Consider the following 17473-nt stretch of genomic DNA (forward strand, 5'->3'; position numbering starts at 1 on the left):
AACATTCTAATTAGCATCAAAGTAGACATCATGCAAGACTATAAATCCCTGTAAGCTCCTACACGTCATCTCTAGCTGACACATTTCCCACTGGGCACAGACATCAATTCAATGTCTTTTCCACTTCGGTTCAATTTTATTCTGTTGAAATGACATGAAAACGACGTTGATTCAACCAGTGTGTGCCCAGTGGGTTGCTCTCAGCTAGCTAGCTACTAGCTACCTTGGTCCAAAACAAATTATATATTGAACATTTTAATTTACTGTTCCATATATATTGAACTAATATTTGTTGGCCTATTTATGCATTTGATCTTGTGTCTTGTACTGAATTCTAATAGCGGTCAGATATTTACAATGGTCTGTGCTATCCGCGACCCTTGGGACGTCCCAACTCTAAATTCTAACCTTAACCCCTACCCTTACCCTAACCATAACCCTTACCTAACCCTAACCCTAAGCTTAACTATTTTAAATTCCAACTTCAATTGCGTAAGGACGTCCCAAGGATCCCAGATAGCACAGAGCTATTTACAACGTGCCATGAATACTAGGCTAGTTTTTTGTAAAGAAGCTATCTAGCTAGCTCCCTACATACTATAGAAGATATTAGCAACATAGCTTTATTTTGCCAGAACTTCTTCTCCTTCACCCATTGGAAGTCTATATTTAATCGCTTATCATTTCTGCCAACTATATGAACGAGGTGAAATCTATTTCAATTTGAGGTGTCAGAATGCCCTGCTGTATTAAAGCAATTCTGTTCTGTTGCAGATTCAAAGCCAGATTAACTCATTGCAGAATGTATCCATAATCATTCATGAATAAACATATACACTGAGTGTACAAAACATTTCCATGACATAGACTGACCAGGTGAATCAAGGTGAAAGCTATCAATCAATCAAATGTATTTATAAAGCCCTTTTTACATCAGCCGATGTCACAAACTCCCATACAGAAACCCAGCCTCAAACCCCAAACAGCAAGCAATGCAGATGTAGCACAGTGGCTAGGAAAAACTCCCTAGAGAGGCAGGAACCTAGATAGAAACCTAGAGAGGAACCAGGCTCTGAGGGGTGGCCAGTCCTCTTCTGGCTGCGCCGGATGGAGATTATAACAGTACATTGCAAAGATGTTCAAATGATCATAGATGACCAGCAGGGTCAAATAATAATCATCACAGTGGTTGTAGAGGTTGCAACAGGTCAGCACTTCAGGAGTAAATGTCAGTTGGCTTTTCATAACCGAGCATTCAAGAATTAGAGACAGCAGGTGCGATAGAGAGAGAGAGTCGCAAACAGCAGGTCCAGGACAAGGTAGCACGCCCGGTGAACAGGTCAGGGTTCCATAGACGTAGGCAGAACAGTTGTTAACTGGAGCAGCAGCTAGACCCGGTAGGTAGACAGGGGACAGCAAGGAGTAAGTCATCAGGCCAGGTAGTCCTGAGGCATGGTCCCAGAGCTCAGGTCCTCCGGTAGGGGAGGGAGAGGGAGAGAATTAGTGGGACACAGGATAAGACAGGAGAAATACTACAGATATAACAGACTGACCCTAGCCCTCCGACACAAACTATTGCAGCATAAATACTGGAGGCTGAGAGAGGAGGGGTCGGGGGACACCGTGACCGACGATACACCCGGACAGGGCCAACCAGGCATGATACAACCCCACCCACTTTGCCAAAGCACAGCCCTCACACCACTAGAGGGATAACGTCAAACCATCAACTTACTACCCCAAGACAAGGCTGAGTAAAGCCCACGAAGATCTCCCCCACGGCACGAACCCGTGCCAACTTGGATAGGACGATCACATCAGTGACTGAACCCACTCAAGTGACGCACCCCTCCTAGGGACGGCATGGAAGAGCACTAGTAAGCCAGTGACACACCCCCATAATAGGGTTAGAGGCAGAGAATCCCATTGGAGAGAGGGAGGCCGGCCAGGCAGAGACAGTAAGGGCGGGTCGTTGCTCCAGTGCCTTTCGTTCACCTTCACACCCCTGATCACTTGTTGATGTCACCACTTCAATCAGTGTAGATGAAGGAGAGGAGACAAGTTAAAGAAGGACTTTTAAGCCTTGAAACATGGATTGTGTATGTGTGCCTTTCAGAGGGTAAATAGGCAAGAAAAAAGTTTCAAGTGCCTTAAAACAAGGTATGGGCACCACCAGGAGTGGAGCCTGCGGCTTAATTTGACTCAACACGGGAAACCTCACCCGGCCCGGACACGGAAAGGATTGACAGATTGTGACAGGCGCACCGGTTTTAGTGTGTCAAGAACTGCAACCCTACTGGGTTTTTCACTCTCAACACTTTCCCGTGTGTATCAAGAATGGTCCACCATCCAAAAGACATTCAGCCAACTTGACACAACTGTGGGAAGCATTGGAGTCAACATGGGCCAGCATCCCTGTGGAATGCTTTCAGCACCTTGTAGAGTCCATGCCCCCAAAGAACTGAGGCTGTTCTGAGGGCTAAAGGGGGTGCAACTTAATATTAGGAAGGTGTTTCTAATGTTTTTTTACACTCTGTATATATTTAAGAATGCACCCAGTCATCCATCAATCAAGTCAAACACCAGAACTACAACAATTGAATTGTTTTTAAGAAATCTAGTAGCAAACAATGCATACAGATGCTTTTTATACAATGAACCAAAATATAAACGCAAGATGAAACAATTTCAAAGGTTTTACTAAGTTAAAGTTCATATAAGGAAATCGGTCAATTTAAATAAATTCATTAGGCCCTATTCTATGGATTTCACATGACTGGGAATACAGATATGCATCTGTTGGTCACAGATACCTTAAAAAAGGTAGGGGCGTGGATCAGAAAACCAGTCAGTATCTGGTGTGACCACCATTTGCCTCATGCAGCTCGACACATCTCCTTCACATAGAGTTGATCAGGCTGTTGATTGTAGCCTGTGGAATGTTGTCCCACTCCTCTTCAATGGCTGTGCGAAGTTGCTGGATATTGGTGGAAATTGGAACACGCTTACGTACATGTCAATCCAGAGCATCCCAAACATGCTCAATGGGTGACATGTCTGATGAGTATGCAGGCCGTGGAAGAACTGGGACATTTTCAGCTTCCAGGAATTGTGTACAGATCCTTGTGTCACGGCCGTTAAAAGAAGAGGACCAAGGTGCAGCATGTGAGCGTACATACTTTTAATAGTAGATGTTGCCAACAAAACAATAAACAATACCAAAACGAACAGTGATTAAGGCTATGTGCCATCAAACAAAGTTAACTTCCCACAAAGACAGGTGGAAAAAAGGGCTACCTAAGTATGCTTCTCAATCAGAGACAACGATAGACAGCCGTCCCTGATTGAGAACCCAACCGGCAAAAACATAGAAATACAAATAATAGAGTATAGAATACCCACCCCAACTCACACCCTGACCAAACCAAAATAGAGACATAAACAGGATCTCTAGCGTGACAGTACCCCCCCCCCCCCCCTCCCCCTCGGACTCCAGCCGCAAAACCTAAACCTATAGGGGAGGGTCTGGGTGGGCATCTATCCGTGGTGGCGGCTCAGGTGTGGGACGCAGACCCCGCTCCACCACTGGCTCACCCCACTTTGGTGGCACCTCTGCTGCGGGGACCCTCGTCGCCGACCCCGGACTGGGGACCCTCGTTGTGGGCCCCGGACTGGGGACCCTCGTAGCGGGCCCCGGACTGGGCACCCCCGTTGCGGGCCCCGGACTGGGAACCCTCGCTGCGGGCCCCGGACTGGGCACCCTTGTTGCGGGTCCCGGACCGGAGACCGTCTCTGGGGGCTCCGGACTGGAGACCGTCTCTGGAGGCTCCGGACTGGAGACCGTCGCTGGAGGCTCCGGACTGAAGGAGGTAGCTGGAGGCTCCGGACTGGAGACCTACCTCCTCAGGATCTCGTCATCGCATTCAAATTGCCATCGATAAAATGCAATTGTGTTCGTTGTCCGTAGCTTATGCCTGCCCATACCATAACCCCACAACCACCATGGGGCACTCTGTTCACAACGTTAACATCAGCAAACTGCTCGCCCACACAACGCCATACACGCTGTCTGCCATCTGCCCGGTACAGTTGAAATCAGGATTAATTTGTGAAGAGCACACTTCTCCAGTGTACAAGTGGCCATCGAAAGTGAGCATTTGCCCACTGAAGTCAAATCAAATCAAATGTATTTGTCACATACACATGGTTAGCAGATGTTAATGTGAGTGTAGCGAAATGCTTGTACTTCTAGTTCCAACAATGCAGTAATAACCAATGAGTAATCTAACCTAACAATTCCAAAACTACTACCTTATACACACAGGTGTAAAGGGATAAAGAACATGTACATAAAGATAAATGAATGAGTGATGGTACAGAACAGCATAGGCAAGATGCAGTAGATGGTATCGAGTACAGTATATACATATGAGATGAGTAATGTAGGGTATGTAAACAAAGTGGCATAGTTTAAAGTGGCTAGTGATACATGTATTACACAAAGATGCAGCAGGTGATATAGAGTACAGTATATACATATACATATGAGATGAATAATGTAGGGTATGTAAACATTATATTAAGTAGCATTGTTTAAAGTGGCTAGTGATATATTTTACATCAATTTCCATCAATTCCCATTAATAAAGTGGCTGGAGTTGAGTCAGTGTTAGTGGTGGCTGTTTAACAGTCTGATGACCTTGAGATAGAAGCTGTTTTTCAGTCTCTCGGTCCCTGCTTTGATGCACCTGTGCTGACCTCGCCTTCTGGATGATAGCGGGGTGAACAGGCAGTGGCTCGGGTGGTTGTTGTCCTTGATGATCTTTATGGCCTTCCTGTGACATCGAGTGGTGTAGGTGTCCTTGAGGGCAGGTACAGTGCCTTGCGAAAGTATTCGGCCCCCTTGAACTTTGCGACCTTTTGCCACATTTCAGGCTTCAAACATAAAGATATAAAACTGTATTGTTTTGTGAAGAATCAACAACAAGTGGGACACAATCATGAAGTGGAACGACATTTATTGGATATTTCAAACTTTTTTAACAAATCAAAAACTGAAAAATTGGACGTGCAAAATTATTCAGCCCCCTTAAGTTAATACTTTGTAGCGCCACCTATTGCTGCGATTACAGCTGTAAGTCGCTTGGGGTATGTCTCTATCAGTTTTGCACATCGAGAGACTGACATTTTTTCCCATTCCTCCTTGCAAAACAGCTCGAGCTCAGTGAGGTTGGATGGAGAGCATTTGTGAACATCAGTTTTCAGTTCTTTCCACAGATTCTCGATTGGATTCAGGTCTGGACTTTGACTTGGCCATTCTAACACCTGGATATGTTTATTTTTGAACCATTCCATTGTAGATTTTGCTTTATGTTTTGGATCATTGTCTTGTTGGAAGACAAATCTCCGTCCCAGTCTCAGATCTTTTGCAGACTCCATCAGGTTTTCTTCCAGAATGGTCCTGTATTTGGCTCCATCCATCTTCCCATCAATTTTAACCATCTTCCCTGTCCCTGCTGAAGAAAAGCAGGCCCAAACCATGATGCTGCCACCACCATGTTTGACAGTGGGGATGGTGTGTTCAGCTGTGTTGCTTTTACGCCAAACATAACGTTTTGCATTGTTGCCAAAAAGTTCAATTTTGGTTTCATCTGACCAGAGCACCTTCTTCCACATGTTTGGTGTGTCTCCCAGGTGGCTTGTGGCAAACTTTAAACAACATTTTTTATGGATATCTTTAAGAAATGGCGTTCTTCTTGCCACTCTTCCATAAAGGCCAGATTTGTGCAATATACGACTGATTGTTGTCCTATGGACAGAGTCTCCCACCTCAGCTGTAGATCTCTGCAGTTCTTCCATAGTGACCATGGGCCTCTTGGCTGCATCTCTGATCAGTCTTCTCGTTGTATGAGCTGAAAGTTTAGAGGGACGGCCAGGTCTTGGTAGATTTGCAGTGGTCTGATACTCCTTCCATTTCAATATTATCGCTTGCACAGTGCTCCTTGGGATGTTTAAAGCTTGGGAAATCTTTTTGTATCAAAATCCGGCTTTAAACTTCTTCACAACAGTATCTCGGACCTGCCTGGTGTGTTCCTTGTTCTTCATGATGCTCTCTGCGCTTTTAACGGACCTCTGAGACTATCACAGTGCAGGTGCATTTATACGGAGACTTGATTACACACAGGTGGATTGTATTTATCATCATTAGTCATTTAGGTCAACATTGGATCATTCAGAGATCCTCACTGAACTTCTGGAGAGAGTTTGCTGCACTGAAAGTAAAGGGGCTGAATAATTTTGCACGCCCAATTTTTCAGTTTTTGTTAAAAAAGTTTGAAATATCCAATAAATGTCGTTCCACTTCATGATTGTGTCCCACTTGTTGTTGATTCTTCACAAACAAATACAGTTTTATATCTTTATGTTTGAAGCCTGAAATGTGGCAAAAGGTCGCAAAGTTCAAGGGGGCCAAATACTTTCGCAAGGCACTGTATGCTGTAGCATTAAGATTTCCCTTCACTGGAACTAAGGGGTCTAGCCCAAACCATGAAAAACAGCCCCAGACCATTATTCCTCCTCCACCAAACTTTCGAGTTCACACTATGCATTCGGGCATGTAGCGTTCTCCAGGCATCCATTTCCACTGCTCCAGAGTCCAATGGCGGCGAAAATTACATCACTCCAGCCAAAGCTTGGCATTACGCATGGTGATCTTAGGCTTGTGTGCTTCTGCTCGGCCATGGAAACCCATTTCATTAAGCTCCCTATGAACAGTTCTTGTGCTGACTTTGTTTCCAGAGGCAGTTTGGAACTCGGTAGTGAGTGTTGCAACTGAGGACAGACGATTTTTATGCTCTATGCGCTTCAGCACTCGGCGGTCCCGTTCTGTGAGCTTGTGTGGCCTTTCACTTCACAGCTGAACTGTTGTTGCTCCTAGACGTTTCCACTTAAATATAACTGCACTTACAGTTAACCTCGGCAGATGTAGCAGGGCACAAATTTGACGAACCGACTTGTTGGAAAGGTGGCATCCTATGACGTTGCCACGTTGAAAGTCACTCAGCTCTTCCATAAGGCCATTCTACTGCCAATGTTTGTCTATGGAGATTGCATGGCCGTGTGCTCGATTTTACACACCTGTCAGCAACGGGTGTGGCTAAAATAGCTGAATCCACTAATTTGAAGAGGTGTCCACATACATTTGTTTATATGGTGTATAAACATCTGACTTGAAGTAAAGATTCAATTCTACGCCTAAACCACACTTTTTTTGTGTATGTACTGGCATGTGCAGTATGCGTAACTGATAGATTCACAAACACACACACTAACTACATGTTAATGTTTTAAATGTATGTAAATTGTAAAGTCTTTTTTCTGTAATATATTTTTCATTAATTGTGAGCACATTTACTACTGCACTCAATCTGAACCCCAGAATAAGGACAGCATTACACAGGTGTGCCCATCATCTCACACCTGAGTTATTTTTACAGTAACCCTCCTTTTTAATTGCCACATGTAGCAAGCGAAGTGTGTGTGTTGTCCAAACTACATGGTAGTAGGTGAGTCAGACAGACAATATAATTGTCATCAGTGGTGTCGCCTCATTCAGGACAGGTGGGTGTTATATAAATATTCATACACATAGCTCATATAAACAAAGACATTCCGTCGTAAGAACACATACACCCAGCCATAAGACTGACCCCCTCTTCCTTATATAAACACACATCTCATCTCCCTCTAACTGGCCGGTCCCAAGAGCAAAGAACTTTTGCTGTGCACCAATGGGGCCCGCTCTGGCTAGAGCAAGGCCCGCCTCCAACCCTCCGACCAGTCAAGAAGACCGAAACGACAAGACTCCACCTACTTTATTCTATGTATAAAAATGTATGTAACCATTGTATAGGCCTCTTTTTCACCTGGCTCCTTGCCGAGTTATGTGAACTAGGTCCGTGCACGTAAAACTGCGGGACAAGATATCTCTGACTCATTAAAACTGTCTTTTGTTACAACTGAAAACCACTCTGTCCAGCGTCCGTGATTTGGTCTCAACTCTCCAGTATTTGAACACTAACAGAATTGGTAGCAGAGGATGGTTGTTCTTGATTTCGATCTATTATAAGTTAGTGTGAGAGGACGAGACTGATCACGGCTAAAAAATCAGACGGAAGAGTGACTTCCCCAGCCATTCATCTTGCCTCAGGAAATCTGATCGGAGCGCTCTATATAAAGGTGAGCAGAGCCCGTTATATCGAAATCTGCATATTGTATTATAGCCTAAACCAAATTTTGATCAGAAAGTACTGGGCGTGAGTATGAATCGGTGCCCAAATTTTTTACATAAGAACCTAAGACATTGATTAAAGATATCTTGTTTTGTAAAAAAAAATATATATATATTCTTATTAATGGGCCTATACTCAGTTATTTTAATAGGAATGTGTGAATTGTGATTGACCAATGTGTTAAATTCCTCCAGGGACCCTATTTGTTCTGAAATCTGCATAGAAAACTGTCCTAATTATATATGTATTGGGTTGTGTATAGAGGTGACGTTAAATAGTGGCTGTGTTTTAACACGTAATGGACACAATTATGGATGTTGGAAATTCAATGAGAATTTCATACGAATGAATGAATTATAGATGAACCGAATCTGCAAGTAAAAATGTCCTATTTTGATATGTTCTGTACTATCGAATAAGGTCTTGTGGAGGTGTAGTTATAGATGAACCGAATCTGCAAGTAAAAATGTCCTATTTTTGATACGTTCTATACTATCGAATAAGGTCTTGTGGAGGTGGGGTTATAGTTGAATTATGGATGAACCGGATCTGCAAGTAAAATCTCCTGTTGATACATATAACATCGAATAGGTCTTGTGGAGGTGTGGTTGGATTGAATGAATCTGCATGAAAAATGCCCTATTAAAAAAGCTGTGTATTATTTAATAGGTTTTGTAAGAGGTGTAGTCGAGTAGATACAGGATATGTAAGTTTGGCGTTCCACAAGACAGAGATCGGGAATGATGTGGCTATTGCACATCAAACAATAAACATAATATGAACCAGAGTTGACTTGAGTTGATTTGGAGATGGGGGAAATTAAATTGAAAGAAACGTTTGTCGCGGAGTAGGTTGGGATACGTAACTGGGCTATTAGGCACACAAAGCCACCTTAGTATCGAATGGCCGTGCAATTTTGATTGACAGCAGCCGGGCTGGAATACTGATTTTCGGTTTTTTTCATTCCTGTTGATATTGCCTAAAGTTTAAAATTATTCTGACAATTGCTATAGAATCGCTTGAATTTACTGATATAAGTTCATAAAGGAATTTACTGAATTGTTTACAGAAAGTATTTAAATAATTCACTGAACAACTCTTAGGTGTCTATAAATTCTATCTATATTTCCTAAAGAGCTAGAATTACTCTGAAAATTGTTATAGAACCGCATATATTCACTGATATATTGTTCCAAAAGGAAATCGCCAAATCATTTTTAGAAAATACCTAAACGAATCGCTGAACAAATTCAAATAAAATACCGGAGAAATAGACACGTGGCGGGCGTCACATACTGATAACCCCCTTGGTATGCGAGGGTGGGGGTAGAAGAGATAAGCCACAGCCAGTACAGCAGTACGGGCTAAGCATACAACGATAGAAATAAACACCACATAGTAAGGATTGAATATACCTAAATAACGCATTATACACATTTATCAGACGACTTAGATAAAATGTCTGCAGCCATCACGCCCAAACAAATGATTGCAGTAGAAACTCAAGACCAAGGGGAGCAGCCAGATAACACTCAGATCGTGGCACAGACTGTCTCTCAGATGATCCAACAGCAGGCAGCCCCACCACCCCATTACCTTCCCCCACAGCGGTATATCCTGCAACGGCAACGGGCTCAACGAGGCCCCTACACTGGACCATACAGAGGGGGAAACTACCAGTGGTATAACTGCGGAATTCCCGGTCACTATGCCAGATATTGCACGAAACCACTCTCCCCGCAGCAACAGCAATGGAGAGAAAGAGGAAGAGGACGTGGAGGGGCACCAGGAAGAGGACCCTCTCCTAGACACATGCAGCAGGAGCAGCAAGATTACAACCAACCCTCCCACTTCAACACCTGATCACCCAGTAAGAATGATGAGGATGCCACTCCTGCCGATGACCACACTGTCTGAAGCCCAAGAAGTGTACTGGCTAAAATGCCTACCCACAGGGCCTGCCACCCCTCACATCCAGTTTAAGTTCAACCAACTGAAAGCTCAAATCTACACTCTGCACCCATATAAGACTCCCCAAGCTGAGATCCATTGCACACTCAATGCAACAGAAACTGATGACTGCCTCTACACTGCAGACTGGGACGAAGACATGATGCACCTGACCCCACCTATCAGGTGTTGTACCATTGGGTGTGGCCCAGAGGGGGTGGCAGCACCGGTCATCCTACGATCAAGGAACCTCCATGCACCCCTGGCCTGGACGGCTGAAGCATCAACAGCCATAGCACTCCTGAAAACAGATCTATCAGCGGCAGCAGCTCTGACTGCACCTGACTACAAGAACAAGTTCCATTTGGATGTTTCTGAAAGGGAAGGATTCACCTCATCCGTCCTATTCCAGAAACAAGAGGGGGAGAGAAGGGTCTTGATGTACTACTCTTCAAACTTGACCACATTGAGGTAGGACAGTCAACATGCTCCAGATACGTTGCTGCAGTAGCAAAAGCTATTGAAAAAACAGCTCACCTCGTGATGTCACCCTTCAATCAGCCATCATCCCTCAACCAGCATCGGCCAAATTAGCTGAAATCATCGGATTGACGCAGGTCCTCATCAGAGGAAAAGGAAAGACTGAATATCTATACAGACTCAGCCCATGTCCATGAAGCAGTCCACACTGATGGACCCAGAACTTTTATGAGAAACACATGGCCCCACACACGAAGGCAAACTAAAGACCCTCCAAAAAGGCCTCGCACATCTGGTGGCACCCTCACATAAAAAATATGACTGACTTATTTTATGACGATGATTTATTTTGTGACGAATGCAATGGTTGTGACAGACACAACCCAAAGACACCATATCAAACACCAATGGGCTCATACGTAATACCTAATGCATGTTTTCAGGATATTAGTATAGACTACACCGACATGGGCCCCGAAAATTTATCTAAAGGCAAACTCTATCTCCTAGTCATAGTAGATAGGTTCTCCAAATGAGTAGAGGCAATAATAACAAAAGGGGAGGATGCTAGGTCAGTCTTTAAGTGGCTACAAACCAAACTAATACCCAGGTATGGCATCCCAAGACAAATCAAATTTGACAAATGGCTCACATTTAACAAACACCTGAGACAGGTGGAAGAAAGATTTGGCATAACCCACAGATTTGGATCTAAGTACAGGCCCCAATCCCAAAATCTGGTGGAACGTCAAACCAAAAGCTAAGATAGCTAAAGTATGTGCCTCATGGGATAATGACTGGTAGAGTCATGCATGGTCCACCAAGGGAGGGAGGTCATATGCCCGCCCTTGATGTACAACAAATTGTAATGTCTAATTATGTGAAAAAACTGACGGTTCTCTCTGCAGCAGTCTCTACCCAGGTTCACAAGGTCCAGGAGGGGGAGCTGCCGGGGGACACGCCACTACTGAAGGTAAAGGTTGGTGACGGGGTGAGGGTTACAGTCCACAAGAGAAAGTGGCTGGAACCCAGGTGGACTGGACCGTACGAAGTGAAGGAGGTTACTTCACACTCAGTCCAGGTCAAAGGTAAATCAGGCACACCTTGGCACCGCCTTACACATTGCACCCCAGCCCCAATTCCTTCTAGAACACTGACTGAAGTCAGAGCTGATTTGAGCGGCCTAAATTCGATTCCAAATGAAGACACTCCTTCCTCAGGTGATGCGGCATCAAACTCCGCCTCCCCTGAGAAGGGAACCTCGCCCAGTTAGAGGGAAATTTCTCCCTCTCTGGGTGAGGCTGGGGATATCTGGTCCCTTATTTGTGATATTCCTACTGATATTTGGAGTAACCCTAGGACTTTCACATGGTTAATTGAACAACTATTTCACCCTGCCACATCACATACACCAACCCCTACACATGTCCCTAACTCCTTTCCTGATATCACTCCCTCCAATCACTCCCGTCCCAAACGTAGCACTACACCTACAGACCCACCATGCAAACCAGACAAGGTTAGGAGCACCACCTTATGTATACCCACGATTGCAACCGCCACCTTTCTGCTATAGTTTTCACGTCTAATAGACGTGAAGAGGGGGATTTGTTATATAAATATTCATACACATAGCTCATATAAACAAAGACATTCCGTCGTAAGAACACATACACCCAGCCATAAGACTGACCCCCTCTTCCTTATATAAACACACATCTCATCTCCCTCTAACTGGCCGGTCCCAAGAGCAAAGAACTTTTGCTGTGCACCAATGGGGCCCGCTCTGGCTAGAGCAAGGCCCGCCTCCAACCCTCCGACCAGTCAAGAAGACCGAAACGACAAGACTCCACCTACTTTATTCTATGTATAAAAATGTATGTAACCATTGTATAGGCCTCTTTTTCACCTGGCTCCTTGCCGAGTTATGTGAACTAGGTCCGTGCACGTAAAACTGCGGGACAAGATATCTCTGACTCATTAAAACTGTCTTTTGTTACAACTGAAATCCACTCTGTCCAGCGTCCGTGATTTGGTCTCAACTCTCCAGTATTTGAACACTAACATGGGGCAGAGTTACCCATTTTTTTGTTGTTGTTTTTTTGCATGTTATTTTGGCATTAATTTGTGCCAAATGCAGGTGTTTCAGCCGAGTTCAGTGCTTTCTGTGATGGTGGAGCAGCCAGCAGAAAATACGGAGCGCAGGGGCTGGTAATTTTCTATCTACGGGTAGAGCTCGAAAATTCAAACCCCTTGGGTGCTGCCACAGACTTACATAAAGGAGTGCCCATCCAAGAAGGCTCAAGGTCATTGACCACAAATAAAGTGTCAAATAAACGTTATATCTACAGTAGCTTTGATTGGACTGATCATGTCAACATCATACTTTCGAAATATTAGCTAGCAAGCTAGACAAGCAGTCATCATCATGCATCAAATCTGCAATCTACTGGCAAATCCTTTTCAATCCTTGTCATATGAAGAGAAATTATCGGTGCTCATCGGCCATTGGATATGTTGGAAATCGCAAATTCAACAATGAGTGCTAAGGCGCAACTGTCTTACCCAACCCCTCTACCATTCCCTGTAAGAAGTGAAATGTAATTTTAAACAAAACTAAATTCTCCAACACTATTTAGTGATCCAGTTTTTGCTCAGCTGTTCCTTTACTGCAAACTATCTCCCATCTAAGAAGGTAGAACTACTTCCTTATTGTCACACCCTGATGGGTTTCAACTGTCTTTGTGCTTGTCTCCACCCCCCTCCAGGTGTCACCCATCTTCCCCATTATCCCCTGAGCATTTAAACCTGTGTTCTCTGTTTGACTGTTGCCAGTTTGTCTTGTCTTGTAAGGTCTTACCAGCATGTGGTCCCATTTTCCTGTTTCTCAAGTGTTTGTTGCCTAGTTTTCCTGGTTTTGACCATTCTGCCTGCCCTGACCCGGAGCCTGCCTGCCGTCCTGTACCTGCCTGACTCTGACCTGATTTCGAACCTGTCCTCGACCTGTCCTTTGTTATAGTAAATTATTGAGAATTGTACAATCTGCCTCTGGGTCATATACTGAGTCGTGATACCTACATAACCCCTTGAAGTTTCACTCTGACTTACATAGTTATGTGCTTACCTTACCTCCCTGCGTCTATCAATACTAGTCACGCAGTCTCCTCTCTCTTTAGACAACATTTAGTTCTGAAGATTTGTATCCACATCCTGGCCAGAACCGCTGCATTCATGCAAGGTTCAGTGTTAGGGAAATACACTATATATACAAAAGTATGTGGACACCCCTTCAAATTAGTGGATTCGGCTATTTCTGCCAAAACCGTTGCTGACAGGTGTATAAAATCTAGCACACAGCCATGCAATCTCTATAGACAAACATTGGCAGTAGAATGACCTTACTGAAGAGCTCAGTGACTTTCAACATGGCACCGTCATAGGATGCCACCTTTACAACAAGTCAGTTCGTCAAATTTGTGCCCTGCTAGAGCTGCCCCGGTCAACTGTAAGTGCGGTTATTGTGTAGAAACGTCTAGGAGCAATAGCGGTTCAGCCGCGAAGTGGTAGGCCACACAAGCTCAAAGAATTGGACCACTGAGTGCTGAAACACTTAGAGAGTAAAAATCGTCTGTCCTCGGTTGCAACACTCATTACCGAGTTCCAAACTGCCTCTGGAAGCAACATCAGCACAATAACTGTTTGTCAGGAAGTTCATTAAATGGGTTTCCATGGCAGAGCAGCCGCACACAAGCCTAAGATCACCATGTGCAATGCCAAGTGTCGGCTGGAGTGGTGTAAACTCGCCGCCATTAGACTCTGGAACAGTGGAAACACGTTCTCTGGAGTGATGAATCACGCTTCACCATCTAGCAGTCCGATGGATTAATCTGGATTTGGCAGATGCCTGGAGAACGCTACCTGCCCGAATGCATAGTGTACTGTAAAGTTTGGTAGAGGAGGAATAATGGTCTGGGGCTGTTTTTCCTGGTTTGGACTAGGCCCCTTAGTTCCAGTGAAGGGAAATCTTAATGCTACCGCATAAAATGGCATTCTAGAAAATTCTGTGCTTCCAACTTTGTGGCAACAGTTTGGGGAAGGCCCATTCCTGTTTCAGCATGACAATGTCCCTGTGCATAAAGTGAGGTTCATACAGAAATGGTTTGTCAAGATCAGTATGGAAGAACTTGACTGGCTTGCCCAGAGCCCTGACCTCAAACCCATCGAACACCTTTGGGATGAATTGGAACTGCGAGCCAGGCCTAATCACCCAACATCAGTGCCCGACCTTACTAATGTTCTTGTGGTTGAATGTAAGCAAGTTCCTGCAGCAAATGTTCCAAGATCTAGTGGAAAGCCTTCCCAGAGGAGTGTGGGCTGTTATAGCAGCAAAGCGGGGGAACAACTCCATATTTCTGCCCATGATTTTGGAATGAGATTTTCGACGAGCAGGTGTCCACTTACTTTTGGTCATGTAGTGTATGCCTGGGCGTCTGACATCACTCTGTCTGCTGCACTTCCTTCCTATTCATCTCTCTCAGCCAATAGGCTACCAGGTTAGATTTAGTTTTTCATATTCAATTTGTGTAAAACATTGACAACAATTCACTCCTGTCAGCCTAACAAAATGATAATGTGCATAATGATGCCATAAAGCAGGAGCCATAAAAGGGATGATGAGCATATGGAAATGAAAAAAACAAACAAAGCCTATATAATGACCGCATGCTCACCCCTACTGTTAAACATGTCACACCATGGCCACAAGGCAGAGCTAAGCTGAATGGTGAGCTTTGAAAAACAGCAGGGAGTCTCAGGCTGCAGTTGTAAAGCGCCACAAATGCCGTGATTTAGGGCAGCCGTCACGGACACACCCTCTCAATTTCAATTTCTATACAATTTAAGGGCTTTATTGGCATGGGAAACATATGTTTGCATTGCCAAAGCAAGTGAAATAGACAAACACTTAGTGAAATAAAGAAAAAGAAATGTACAGTCAACATTACACTTACAAAAGTTCCAAAATAATAAAGACATTTCAAATGTCATATTATGTTTATATACAGTGTTGTAATGATGTGCAAATAGTTCAAGTACAAAAGGGAAAATAAATCAACATAAATACAGGTTGTATTTACAATGGTGTTTGTTATTCACTGGTTGCCATTTTCTCGTGGCAACAGGTCACACATCTTGCTGCTGTGATGGCACACTGTGGTATTTCACCCATTAGATATGGGAGTTTATCTAAATTTGGTCATAATATGGTCATACATTTGGCAGAAGGTTAGGAAGTACAGCTCAGTTTCCACCTCATTTTGTGGGCAGTGTGCACATAGCCTGTCTTCTCTTGAGAGCCAGGTCTGCTGTCGGCAGCCTTTCTCAATAGCAAGGCTATGCTCACTGAGTCTGTACATAGTCAAAGATTTCCTTCATTTTTGGTCAGTCACAGTGGTCAGGTATTCTGCCACTGTGCACTCTTTGTTTAGGGCCAAATAGCATTCTAGTTTGCTCAGTTTTTTTGTAAATTCTTTCCAATGTGTAATTCTCTCTTTTTTCTCACGATTTGGTTGGGTCTAATTGTGTTGCTGTCCTGGAGCTCTGTTTGTGAACAGAGCCCCAGGACCAGCTTGCTTAGGGGACTCTTCTCCAGGTTTATTTCTCTGTAGGTGATGGCTTTGTCATGGAAGGTTTGGGAATTGCTTTTAGGTGGTTGTAGAATATAATCTTTCTCTCTCTCTCTCTCTTTGAGTGTGTGTGTTTCAGCTCTCACCCGAAAACCCAAGATAGGTAATATGGTAGTTGCCTACTGGAGAGTTGCTTTCACTCCTACACTTCCTTCATAGCAGTGCAGGTGAAGGAAAGGAGATAAGGAGAGGAAGCCTCCTTAGAGTCTTGAGATGCACCCTCGCTCTCTGAGTGGGTCATGTGACTATGTGCTATGAGAGGTCAGTCCCTCTGCTTAAAGCAGACATTTTTATGGGATTAGCCGGTTTCTACACACACTGACAGCACTACACCCAACGATGGCCACACTGTGACAGACCTGGGACACAATCAGGTAAGGGGAATCTATACTTTATTGTGGACATTTGAACAATTTGAAAAAGCACACAAGAAAGACATATCAGAATGTATATAGGACAGTTGTAAACAAGATTGGAAGAGCACATGTAGACAGGCAGGCGGTGAGGATGATGTCTTGATCCCGCCATAGCAACAGGCAGGGATTGGGATGCGCTATAGGTACAAGGTTCAGGTCAAGCAGTGTTGTAACTCCTCGGTAGCATGAGAATAAACTCAGTGATGCAGGTTATGCCAGTTAACTAGAGAAGAAGTAGTCATGTCTGACACTTAAGACAATGGGAAGATCTTGAGGTGTTCTAATAATATTGGATAATGGCCTGAAAACCTTATAAACAGGCTTAATGGTTGATAAGTAGGAAGATAAATAGAGGAGTTGGTGCCGGTGAAGTGGACTGACCTAGCCCTGTTCCTAAAACCTAATTCCTAGTGTTAGTTTTTACACAAGTGACTTTGGCGTGAACTATGAGTAAACAGTGTCACTATCCAGTGTTGGGGAGTAGTGAACTACATGTAGTTCAACTAATAATTGAACTACATTTTGCAGTAGCTCGGTGGTAGTTGAACTAAATTCAGATTCAGTGTTTTCATGAGTTATTTACCTTCTTTTGCCATCTAGTGATGTATCTAGCTGCTGGAACAACACGCTATGTTGGCAAAAATAAAATATG

Source organism: Oncorhynchus mykiss, chromosome 28 (assembly GCF_013265735.2).
Source record: "Oncorhynchus mykiss isolate Arlee chromosome 28, USDA_OmykA_1.1, whole genome shotgun sequence".
Classification (NCBI taxonomy): domain Eukaryota; kingdom Metazoa; phylum Chordata; class Actinopteri; order Salmoniformes; family Salmonidae; genus Oncorhynchus; species Oncorhynchus mykiss.